This window comes from Pipra filicauda, unplaced genomic scaffold (assembly GCF_003945595.2).
Source record: "Pipra filicauda isolate LSUMZ 115617 unplaced genomic scaffold, ASM394559v2 scaffold341_size774298_pilon, whole genome shotgun sequence".
NCBI classification, from domain to species: domain Eukaryota; kingdom Metazoa; phylum Chordata; class Aves; order Passeriformes; family Pipridae; genus Pipra; species Pipra filicauda.
In genome coordinates this window covers 267,981-280,425 of record NW_024104467.1, presented here as the reverse complement: position 1 = coordinate 280,425, position 12,445 = coordinate 267,981, and the positions used below count along the sequence as shown (strand labels likewise).

The window sequence follows — 12,445 nt, the reverse complement described above, 5'->3', positions numbered from 1 at the left end:
GATCACAACTGAACTTTAGATTAAGTGGCTACTTCAAAAAAAATAAACAAACAAATTAAAGCACTTAAAACCATGAGGTTTTGGATGGACGGACGGATGGATCCTCAGCCAGTGTCCATCCCTCCCTCTGACTGTGCCAGAGAAATAACACGAGAAGTTTTTGACAGCCCTGACACTCCAATTTTTGTCCAGATGCCTTGGTTAGTTCCAGGAATCCTCACATTTGAGTTCACAATGGGCTGTTCTGCTGTATCCCAGAACTGCAACTATTTGTTTTTTCCAACAGCATCTACCAAGCACAGCCCTGAACGTTCAACCAGTGACTCCTTCTTTACAGGGTACTGAAAACCAGCCCAAAGTACCTCCACCTTAACCCAGAGATGCCTCGATAATTCACAGCGAGCTGGTTTGGGGTCCAGGGACACACAACTGCCTGTTGAATGCACCCTGCACAGCAGCAAGGCTTGGAACGAGACCTGTGGCTTTACCTTCCCCTCAATGTGCAGAACAATGTTTGGAGACGAGGCAAGTCTGGAATTGCCTCCAGCCTCTTTGGGAAAGGTTAAAAAAAACCCAAAAACAAACCAGCAAAAAATAATCTCTCCAGGGGCCAGCATTCCTGCTTTGTGCCTGAGCATTAGCAGGCAAAAATAAAGAACAGCTACAGGCCCTGACAGGCACAGAGCACACCTTGGGGTGCTGGGGGAGCTCTGGTTTGGGGAGCTGCCTGTGCAGACACTGCCTTCAGGCACCACATACAGAGGGTGTCTTCTGTCTGCTGAGCAGCACCAGGACAGTTCTGTCACTCCAAGGATGAAACAGGGGGGACAGGCTCCAAAAAGGTGCTGGTGGAGGTTCCTGCGTGCCCTGAACAGGCGGCTCCGTCACTGCTGGTTAAGGAGGTGACTGGGAGAGCTCTTGTTCAAGCAGAGCAGCACGGGCAGGGTTGGAGGAAGAGTTCATGTCTTTAAATAGACCAATTGACACAGTAAAAACACCCAGAGCAGCTTTCAGCCCCACCAGCCCCGTGGCAGCTCAACAACACTGGGACTTTTGCAAGAGCAAGTCCTTAAAAGCAACGAGGAGCTCTCAGGGTGGGAAAATGGGCTGCAGGGAGGAGAAAAGGCCCCTGTGGCACGGTGGGAGAGGGCAGGGAGCTACTGGATCTCCTCCTGTCTCTGCCTCTCTGCAAGATCAGCCCTCCTCTGTGCAGGTTTGCTCTGTGCAGCCCGAGGCTCTGGGTGTGTGGGGTGTGCCCGGAGCAGAGCAGGATGTGGTCCCACACCGACTTACCACCAGCACCCCGAGGGCTCGGAAGCCCTGCAGAAAAACGCAGCTCGGAGGTTGTTAGATTTCCCCAGAACTCCTCCATCACCTCGGTGTCTGGCCACGAGCCACCCCGGAGTTCCCCTGCTCCCCTCGCAGGCACCAGCAGCTCATGGAGCTCCCAGCGCATCCCCCGGGGCTGCCCCCGCCAGCCGGGCTGTGGACAGAAGGTGGTGCTGCAAGAATGGTGCAGGCACAGCACCAGCCTGCCCTGAGCTGGGGTGGAAGATGCTGAATCATCCCTCGGGCTGCACAAAGCCCCAAAGCCTTGCAGACCCACTCACCCCAAAACCACAGAGTCACAGAGTCACTGCAAGGGACCCACAAGAATCATCAACCCTCAGCCCTGCACAGGGGTCAGGAGTGACAAGAGTCCCCCCCTGTGCCCCAGAGGATCAGCCAAACCCGCCTGGAGCTCTGGCAGCCTTGGGGCTGTGCCCACTGCCCTGGGGAGCCTGGGCAGTGCCCAACCAGCCTCTGGGGGAAGAACCTTTGGCTGAGATCCACCCTGAGCCTGCCCTGACACAGCTCCAGCCGTTCCCTGGGGGCTGTCCCTGCTCCCCCAGAGCAGAGCTCAGTCCCTGCCCCTCCTCTGCCCCTGCCCAGGCAGTTGTAGAAAGCAGGAGGGTCCAGGGCTGAAGGAGCCCAAGCAAATTGCCCATCTGGGCAGACACCTCATCTGAGGAACAGGAAATCACAAACCTGGTTTTCTGCTTTGCAGAAATTTCCTCTTTGAGCCTTTTGTGTTCATTCCTGAACAACGGGGCTGAGGGGAAGGAGAGCTGCAAATATGACCCTGCTGTGGTGCACAGAGAGGATGCTTGCACAGATAAGAAGCACTCTGAGCTCACACCCAAAATGAGAGAAACATCCAACATGAGTAAGCTGGGCTAGTGGAAGGTGTCCCTGCCCATGGCAAGGGGTGGAACGAGCTGATCTTTAAAGTCCCTTCCAGCCTAAAAATTTCTATGCTTCTATATTACCTTTATTTGTAAAGTTTGGGATTTTTTGGCCCTTTTTGGTATTTACTCCTCCTAAAAGGAGATCCCGTTCCTTCCCTCAGTAAAAGGAAGCAGCATTCTTACAACCAAACCTGGGGTTTAAGGGAAGAGGCTCAGAAATAAATAAAAAAAAATCATCCAAAAAAAAGGGGGAAATTCAAAAATGTTGAATTACACATCTATGGGCAATATATTGCCCAAGAGCTTGTTTGTTTGCCCAGCAGACCCCTGTACAGCTCACAGACCTAATGCTGAGACCTGCAGGGCTCCAGGGGCTGTTCTCTGATGCCAAATCCCAACAGCAATGAACTGGTGTGAGGTTAGTCCAGGTTTAGTCTTGGGAATCCCTGTTCTTAGCCCCAGACTGAGCAGCAAACAACACCAATGCTCATATTTGTGGGGCACTGCAGAGAGAGAATTTCAGGACAATCATTATGATCTAGTCAAGGCCCTTGATTTTCTCTGGAATAAGCATTTCCAGGAAGATGAAAAGATTGTTTGTTCAAGAGGTGAGGCCACCACCTCCCGTGGTCTTCAGAGATCCTCCAGCGTTAAAAGCAGAACCAGCACTGACAAAGCCTGACCTGCCAAACAGGGGCTGCAGAACCCCTCAGGCATTCCTGCATCAAGCTCATTACTCGTCCTTAAGCTTCGATTTCTCTTACAAAAATAGAAAACAATCTTGATTTAAAGACTCCAAACGGTGGCAGAAGCAGCAATTCTCAGTTCAGATGTTCCGGTGATGGATTTCTCTGCTCAGATTCTGTTCCTTTTTTTCTAGGCTTTTTTTGTTCAGCTCCACTGCCCAAACCCTGCACTTAGAAAACTAAATACCAGGTATTTTATGTTGTTGTTTTTGCTCTTCGAGGAGAAATACCCCGACTATCACAAGCCAAGAACAGAATTTTGTGGGCCCTTCCTAAAACCACCCAGAGATGTTGTAATTCCCTGCAATTACTTCTTGAGATCTATTTGGGGTAAGAGCAACATATTTTACATTTTAGACCTTACACAAACCAAAACATGGAGAATTCTTGGAAGCAGAATTCTCCAGTCAGCCTCCTATACATCTTACATAAACTTTCTAGCTGCAGCTGGGTTTGTGGTCTGCACAGGCCAACTGTGACACTGGGCAATGGTTTTTGAGGAGCAGCAATGGGCAGAAACCAGAAACCATCATCATTTTCTCTGGTCATGGAGAGCCTACAGTGCTGAAGGTCAAAGGAAAAAAAAAATATATATATATATTTATATTCTTTGTGAACTAGTTGACATTCCAGTACCACATCTGGCTGCCTGCCAAAGGCAAAATTTATTATTTGTTAAATATTATTTTATCTGTGGCACCGAGATTTTTTTAAATACTGTAAATAAAAAAAAATTTTTTTTTTCTTCCTTAGCAGTTCTAGGGTTTAATAGAATCATGGAGCCATGGAATAACCTGAGCTGGAAGGGACCCCCAAGGATGATGGAGTCCAACCCTCAACCCTGCACAGGCCCAGCCTCAAGAGTCACCCCCTGTGCCCCAGAGGATCAGCCAAACCCTCCTGCAGCTCTGGCAGCCTTGGGGCTGTGCCCACTGCCCTGGGGAGCCTGGGCAGTGCCCAACCAGCCTCTGGGGGAAGAACCTTTGCCTGAGATCCAACCTGAGCCTGCCCTGACACAGCTCCAGCCGTTCCCTGGCTGCTGTCCCTGCTCCCCCAGAGCAGAGCTCAGTCCCTGCCCCTCCTCTGCCCCTGCCCAGGAATTGGAACTGCACTGAGGTCTCCCCTCAGTCTCCTCTGCTCCAGCTGAACACACCAAGTGCCCTCAGCTGCCCCTCCAGACCCTTCACCATCCTCACATCCCTCCTTTCCACCCTCTTTAACTGCTTGAGATTTTTCTTACATTTTGGTGCCCCAACTGCCCCCAGAACTCAGGTGAGGCCACCCCGGGGCAGAGCAGAGCAGGACAATCCCCTCCCTCCCCCAGTTGAGATGTTGGGCCTGATATCAGAGTTCACAGCACCCAAAACTCAAAGCTCAACACAACCACCAGCCCCTGCAGCTCCCTCTGAGCCCCCCAGAGCAGGGGGGACATGGGCTGCTCTTAGAGCTGTGCTCTGGTTAAATCCACACCAAATCTGCAGGACTATTACAGCAATTCAAAGTCACCCCCTAACAGGGATCAAACTCGGTGGCAGCTCCATCTGGCAGGTTGAGCTGTGCTCACTGTTTTAGGAGGAACTGGGAGCAAGGTCAGCCGTTCAGACCAGCTCTGGACCCACTTCCCTCAGCAGCCAGAGGAGCTGGTTTACTGGAAGGCTCTGCACAAATGTTTCGCTGAGCTGCACAAGGAGGAAGCTGCCCCTGCCCGGGGCTCCTGTGCCGGGATGAGCTCCGGGCACAAAGCTCAAAGAGGGCCATTATCCCCGGGCTGGTTATTTCCCACTGCAGAGCCGCTGCCAGAACACACAATCCCGGGGCTCACCCCGGGCCCTGCAGGCTGGAATGCCACGGAGAGACTCCTCTCCGCAGAGAATGAGATGATTATGTTGGGATTAACGCTTTGGCAGCGTTGGGACTTCCCCCAGTCCCTGCTCTGCTTCAACTGGGGCACAAACGTTACTGTTGATACCCCCCACGTCCTGCTGAGGTAAAGGGAATTCTTAATTTCAGCACAAACAGGTGAGATCAGGGCTCTTCCCACTTCAAGAGTTTCAATCTCTTTCCCTCTCGCTGGCTTTGATTCTCTGCAGATCAGGGAAACACAGAGTCACAGAAACACAGAATATTCTGAGTTGGATCATTGAGTCCAACTCATAGAATCACAGATTGATGGGGTTGGAAGGGACCTTAAAGCCCATCCAGTCCCACCCCTACCATGGGCAGGGACACCTCCCACTAGCCCAGGTGGCTCCAAGCCCTGTCCAACCTGGCCTTGGACACTTCCAGGGATGGGGATGATCTTGTTCCCTTCACCATGAGGCAACACAAGGAACAAACTCCTCTGAAAGGGCTGCACTGCAGTGCTGGAAAGATCTCATCAACACTTGGAGGGGTTTTATTTCCCTGGGGTGTTCCCTTTTCACTCTGTCATTTCCTTAATGAAGATGAATGAAGGAAGCACTATATCAAAAACCCCTGCAAGCAAAAAACGCACCTCTGCTCAGCCTCAGCAGAGGTTCTGCCTGGCTTTTTCCTTGACAACAACTCTGGTTTTCTTCAGTTTTTCTTCTCTGAGGAAGCAGTAAGTAAGATCAGAATTAGGCCCAATTTCACCCTCTGCTCCTGTCCCTACAGCCAGTTCAAAACTTCACAGATTTACTGAGCAGTGTGTGTCATCCCAGGATCCCACAGCAGTGAGTCCCAGACAGCCTCTCAAAAATAGAAATGCATCATTCCCGTATTTCAGCTGAAAAGGCTCCTGGAGGAGCATTGCATGACAAGCTGCTATCAGAGCTCAGCCCAGACGTCCTGTTTTGCCTCCTTTTATCATGATAAGCTTCTCTTTTTCCATTCTAAAGAACCACACTGCAAACGTTTCCCTCCCACTCCCCCCCTGCTGCAATCCTGCCCTCGGATTGCGTGGTGGAACCTCCTCACTCCTTCCAGGAGGGCAAGAGGATGTTGTGTGTGCCACAAAGAACACACTGCCCCTGGCACCGACCTGCTGCAGGTTAATCCACCACAGAAAGCTGGAAACAAGAGGTCTTGGGGCTGCTGTGATGCTCTGAAAAGCACCTTCACACGGGGAGGAGAGGAGGTGACAGATTATAGCCCAACACCTCTGACACCAGAGGGCCTGGAGCTCACCAAGAACAGGTCAGACTGTGGGGTTTTGCACATCATCACACAACCTTTAACTGCTTTGATCTGCTCTCTTGGTGTTCAGCAGGGACATGTGCAATCTCCACAGGGCCAGGGCTATCTGACCGTCTCCCATGGTCAGTGGTGGGCACTGGTGGGATTGCTGAGGTGTCCTGAGCTGGACTCGATGATCCTTGCGGGTCCCTCCCAGCTCAGACATCCTGTGACTCTCTGATCTGGGGTACACAAGGACACCAGTACAGCCACCACTCTGCTCTGTGGCCCCACGGAGCACTGACATTGTCCTAAATCTGCACCTCAGCAGGTTCAGAGGAGACGAAAAGTCTCGTTTGCTCCTTCTTTGGGACAGACTCTTCTTTTGCATGCACCAGGTTTGGTGGTGCATCCCCCTGAGCAATGACTGGGCATCTCAGCTGCAAACAGGGCTTCAGTTGATGCTTCCCTTTGCTGAGGGGCACCAGGGAGGGGACAGGACACACTGGCTTGTTCTTGCAGGAGAAAGGAGCCGAGTACGACCTGACTTGTTAGCGCTGGACGCATCACTGGGAGCACATGAGCGAGTTTTCTGGGTGGAGTAAAGGTGACCTGACATCTTCCAGGGTCCCAGATGGTTCATGTGAACACCCTCCAGCTGTTCTCTTATCCCCTGATGCTGTTAGGCCCTTGGTGACAAACCCATGGCCATTGGGTCACCTACTGCCCATGAGCCCTGCTGAGGTGACCCGTGACCAGACACAGCCAAGCCCTCTGCTGCTCTGCTCCTCACCTCCAGGAAGAGCAAATGAGGGCATTGCCTTCAGTCCAGCGATTGTTTTGGCCAGTACTGCTGTCCCAAAGCTGAAAGTCACAATTCTCGAGTTGTTTGGCCTTTCAAACACAACAGCAACTCCTGCAACTCCTGTGGTCCTACAACAGAACCACCATTACTGACAGGGATTTGAACAGTCTGCTCAGGGAACCTGAGCCATTTCTGCCCCCTTCAGTTCTTTTGGTTCTTTCTCCTTATTTCACAATCCCTAAATCATCTCTAAGTGTGCACTAATCCTGGGAGATGACACATCTTGGTGTTGGACAAGAGGCTAAAGGTTTTCTTTATAAGCTGCTCCCATCTTTGGCCAGACAAGGGTGACCATGAGCAGCTCAGCACAGACTTGATCTTCTTAATGTTAAAAAGAACAAATCTGGCCCATGTGCTGGGAGCTACAGCAAGGAAGCTGTTCCCCAAGATATTGAATCACAGACTCTTTTAGGGTGGAAAAGTCCTCCCAGCCCATGGATCCCCCCTGTGCCCGATGCCCCCCTTGTCCCCCAGCCCAGAGCACTGAGTGCCACGGCCAGGCCTTCCTGGGACACCTCCAGGGCTGGGCACTCCAAACCTCCCTGGGCAGCCCCTGCCAATACCTGACCACCCTTTCCAGGGAGAAATTCCTGCTGATGTCCAACTTGCCCCTCCCCTGGCACAGCCTGAGGCCGTTCCCTCTCCTCCTGTCCCTTGTTCCCTGGGAGCAGAGCCCGACCCCCCCCGGCTCCCCCCTCCTGTCAGGGGGTTGCAGAGCCAGAAGGTCCCCCCTGAGCCTCCTTTTCTCCAGGCTGAGCCCCCCCAGCTCCCTCAGCTGCTCCTGCTGCTCCAGCCCCTTCCCAGCTCCCTTCCCTTCCCTGCACACGCTCCAGCATCTCCATGTCTTTCTTCTTGTGAGGGGCCCAGAGCTGGACACGGCACTCAAGAGATATTTGGTGACAGTGTTGGAAGGCAGAGTTGCCTTCTGCTCTCTAGATACTTATGAAACCCCTTCCTCCACCTCACCCAGTATCTCTGGCTCTTGTTCTTCCCTGGAGCTCTGAGCATATGTAACAAGTTTTAAATCTGCACTTTAATTCCCAGAGGAACCATCTCTTTCCTCATCCCTTCCCTCAGTCACTCTCTCTCACTCGATGTGACAGTGCCACCAACTCTCCACAGCACTGTGGGACACTGTCCCCAGCCAGAATGTGTTCCATCAGCTACCACACACCTCCAGCAGAAAGAGCCTGTCCAGTGTTTAACCTGACACTTCAACCTTGGGGGAGAAGCCAACAACCATGGAGCTGATCCAAAAATTCCTCACGGCTGCAGAGACCTTCCTGTACAATGAGCAGCTCACCTACATCATCTCACCCCAGGGCAGAACTAGGAAAGCTCATCTTTCTATGAATCACCCTCAGAAAACAGCCCCAATTAAGAGATAAAACATTGCTGCCACAACACCAACTTGTGCGGGGATTTATTTTTAGATGCAGCTTAAAATAGTGAGTGTTACCTTGGTCAAAAACATCGCCTCTGTTTTGGGAAGGGATGACATAACAGCAGTGATACAGAGTCCTGGGAGGAGAGGCACTTCACACCCTCCCCAGGGCTCCTGCACAGCACCAAACTGAGAGAAAACACTGACAAAAAGGAGGGGAGAACGTCCAAAATTGGTCTTAACACCTCCCTGCCAATGTAGTAAGATGCCAGGGCTTAAAGAGAGGAGTGTAAAGGGATGATTCAAAGCAGTTTGGAAATGACAACATATTTCCCACTAAAATGTGAGAGGAAAAAGCTGTGTGTAACTTTGGGACAGAGTTTTGGGTTCTGACAGCCAGCCCTGGGTCTGAGATGGACCCTGATGCAATGCTGACTCTTGATTTAAGTCCCATTGCCACTGTGACTCCAGGTCTCAGCACAAAGATCTGGGGATGGTTCCTGGTGTGACACCTCCAGCACATCCTTCTGCACCAGTGAAGGAATGGGAGAGCAAAGGCAAAGAGCCCTTGGCAGCAAATGTCCACCCCTGCACACCCAAACCCCAGCACAAATCCCAGGGATGGGGATGGGGTGGGGTACCCTGCCCCAAAACAGGTTCCAGCTGAGTCCTGACACAAGGACTTGAGAGGACATCCCATCCCCAGGGAACACTGCAGACAATAAAATCCCTGCCAAGAGCAAACCCTTCTCCACAGGCCACACTGTGTCCCCTCTGCACCTCCCTGTGCTCTCTGCCCTCTCCTGAGAGCACACGGGGAAATCCATCGATGGAGACAAGGGGTGAGTCCCACCAGGATCAAAGTGAAGGACACACCTCCCAAACCCCAGAGGTTCATGGCACTGTGAGCCCCAGGATGGAAAGAGAAGATGAATTTAAACCTGGAGTCCCCTGTGCTGGGCACTGGGGAGGCCACACCCTGAGTGCTGGGGTCAGGTTTGGAGCCCTCACTGCAAGAAGGACACTGAGGGGCTGGAGCGTGTCCAGGGAAGGGAAGGGAGTTGGGAAGGGGCTGGAGCAGCAGGAGCAGCTGAGGGAGCTGGGGGGGCTCAGCCTGGAGAAAAGGAGGCTCAGGGGGGACCTTCTGGCTCTGCAACCCCCTGACAGGAGGGGGGCCCGGGGGGGGGGTCGGGCTCTGCTCCCAGGGAACAAGGGACAGGAGGAGAGGGAACGGCCTCAGGCTGTGCCAGGGGAGGCTCAGGTTGGATATTAGGGAAAATTTCCTCACTGAAAGAGTGGTCAGGCAGTGGCACAGCCTGCCCAGGGCAGGGCTGGAGTCCCCAGCCCTGGAATTGTTCAGAAAACATGTGGATGTGACACTCTGTGATACGGATTAGTGGGCATGGGGGTCGAAGATTGAACTGGATGATCTGGAGGTCTTTTCCAACCTTTATGATTCTCTGATTCTGTGACAACAAAAAGGTTTGGAAGTGGGGAGGAACAGCCTCTGCAGAGGCCTCTGTCAGGGCCCGTGGCTGCAGCTCGTGGCTCCTCATCAACCCTTCCCAGCTCACAGGAACGGCCAAAGCATCCCCACAGCCCTTCCCACAGGGAAAACCTCCTGCTCCCTCACACTTGTAAAACCCCAAGCCATCTTCATCTCTCGATTGAAGCTTTCCAAGGGATAAATATGAAAGGAGAGAGGAGAGGGATGAAGCTGATGGAAAATTCCCCCGTTGGCAGCTCTTGCTCCGCGCGGCTCCATCTGGGCACGCACAGATGCAAGGCTGGGCAGATTTGTTTGGTGAAAATCTGAACAGCTTTTCTCAGATGGAAAACAGTGAGGGAAAGATGCAGTAAAAAGAAGCGCCGGGAGAAGTCGGTGGCATATGCAAGTGAGGAAAAAAATTGCAGCTTTTCGGTGAGACACCCGGGTGGAAAATTCCAGGAGGATTGTTCCAGAGGGAAAAAGCCACGTGTGGGATAGGACAAGGATGGTTTGGCCGTGCCAGAAGATCAGGGGCAAAACCAGAGGGGAGATTTGGTACAATTCTCAAAAAAAAAAAAAAAAAGAAGCTTTGAGAAGAAACATGTTTGAAGAGATCAGCACAGGGGGAGCCGGGTCACCTGCAGATGGACAATATGGGAAAGGGGGCAGGACGTGGATTTACTGACAACAAAAGATGGAAGAGGAGATGGAGAACTAATGGCTAAATGCTGGGTGCAGCATAATTCTCCCTAAAAGCCCAACCAGCCAGAGATTTACACATTGCACCAGGTGAAAGAACTCAAAAATATTACTAAAACTCATAAAACCCCTGAAGTCCTTAGATGTGTTTTTATCTCACATAAATAAAAGCCAGAAATTTTAATTAATCCTAATTAACCTGATTAGGATTATTACAGTGCTAAGAATCATTTACTGGCACCACGAGCTTTTCTTCCCCTCTCTCCAAAGAGAATTCCCTTTGTGCACCTGCTTTTAACACCCCCATGCTAGAGAGCACATCCAAATAGAATTCCATTATGGCTGGGAGAGATTTCATGCACTCAGAGAAATGCAGGGAAAAAATACAGAATCATTCACATTATGCACTCTCTGCAGGGATATTTAAGGCTCTTCCCCTCCAAGTAAATCAGTTTTATGTAGGTAAAGTCCTTGAAAATATCAAATCGCAAGTCTTTGCTCACAGAATTTTGTTTCTTAAATTGTAAATTTCTTAAATTTCTTGTAAGTTTGGGAAAGACACAGAGGTCACAGGGAATCAGCATTTCCCACCCGGGGTCACTGTAGGACCCTCACACAATGCTGACCTCCTGTGCCTCAGTTTCCCCCTTTGCAACATGAGAACAGTGCTGGAAATCCTAATTCCCTCTCCCTTCTACGAAGTCTGAAGTGAAAGACAAGGAGAAATTACTTTCCTTGCTTAAGCTTAAATTTCCAGAACCAGTGGATGCCCCAGAGAAGATGAGGCCTGAACCAGGAGCTGTTCTGACACACTGAGGTGCAGCCAACAACAAAGCCCAGCTTTGTGCTCCTCCTGAGAGACAAACAAGGGACTAATTGTCTGTTTAGTCTGAGAACTGCTTTGCACCTGATTACCTTTGGGGTCCACGCACAGGTTTTGTTTTCAGTTCTTGTTTGTTAAACCCCAGCAGTCCCAGGGACACAAACAGTGGCTCTCCACTGGATTTTTGGTCTCTGTGGGCACCACGTGGCTCTGCCCCTTTGCCTTGTAAATACAAGCTTGGTCTGTAAAGGTTTATTCAGCAGACTCCACGGAAAATCATCAATCCTGGAATATCACACCCCTTCCACCTCCACCAAACTGAACCTGTGTGCTGGTCCAGTGGTACAGACACACAGGGTTTGAGCCCCAGGGCAGAAATCCAAGGGAAGGACATGGACCATCTGCTGGGACATGGATCTGCTGCCACCCAGCCGGTCCAGCACATCCCCCCATCGCCCCCAGCTGCCCCCTGGGTTTGTAAGGCAGGACACAAACTGGGTTTGCATTTCTGCCCTCTGGGTCTCAGCCACAAACACTCTTTAAGGAACAAGGATTTGCCAACAGGTGCCAATGGCAGGTGGGTTTTTCAGGGAGGAGGACTTGGGGAATAGTCACTTGCTGATTTTCTAAGAAAGCACAGAAGGGTCATAGAATGGTTTGGGTGGGAAGGAACCTTAAAGCTCACCCGTTCCCACCCCTGCCATGGGCAGGGACACCTTCCATAGCCCAGGTTGCTCCAGCCTGGCCTTGGACACTTCCAGGGATTCCAGGGGCAGCCACAGCTTCTCTGGGCAACCTGGGCCAGGGCCTCCCCACCCTCCCAGGAAAGGATTTCTCCCTAAAATCCAACCAACATCAAAGCACAGCTTCTGTTCTTTCCAACTCCTGTCCCTGCATAAAACCCATCTTGTTCAGGCACTGATGTGACAAATAAACTTATTTCTCATTACAGATGTTCCAAGGGGCTGATGAAATCTCTCATCAGCCCAAGGAATTGCTTTGCCTTTTGTACCTTTTGCAAGGCAAGTGCAGCATTTTAGGATCTGCCAGAAAGTGCACACAGAATCAGCATCACA

At 51.5% G+C, this 12,445-nt stretch overlaps 1 protein-coding gene across 4 annotated transcripts in view; it reads right to left on the bottom strand.

The window, feature by feature from the left end:
- The window catches only part of HIVEP3 (HIVEP zinc finger 3), a 294,820-nt gene that overhangs the window by 85,335 nt on the left and 197,040 nt on the right, over window positions 1-12,445 (bottom strand). The window lies entirely within an intron of this gene.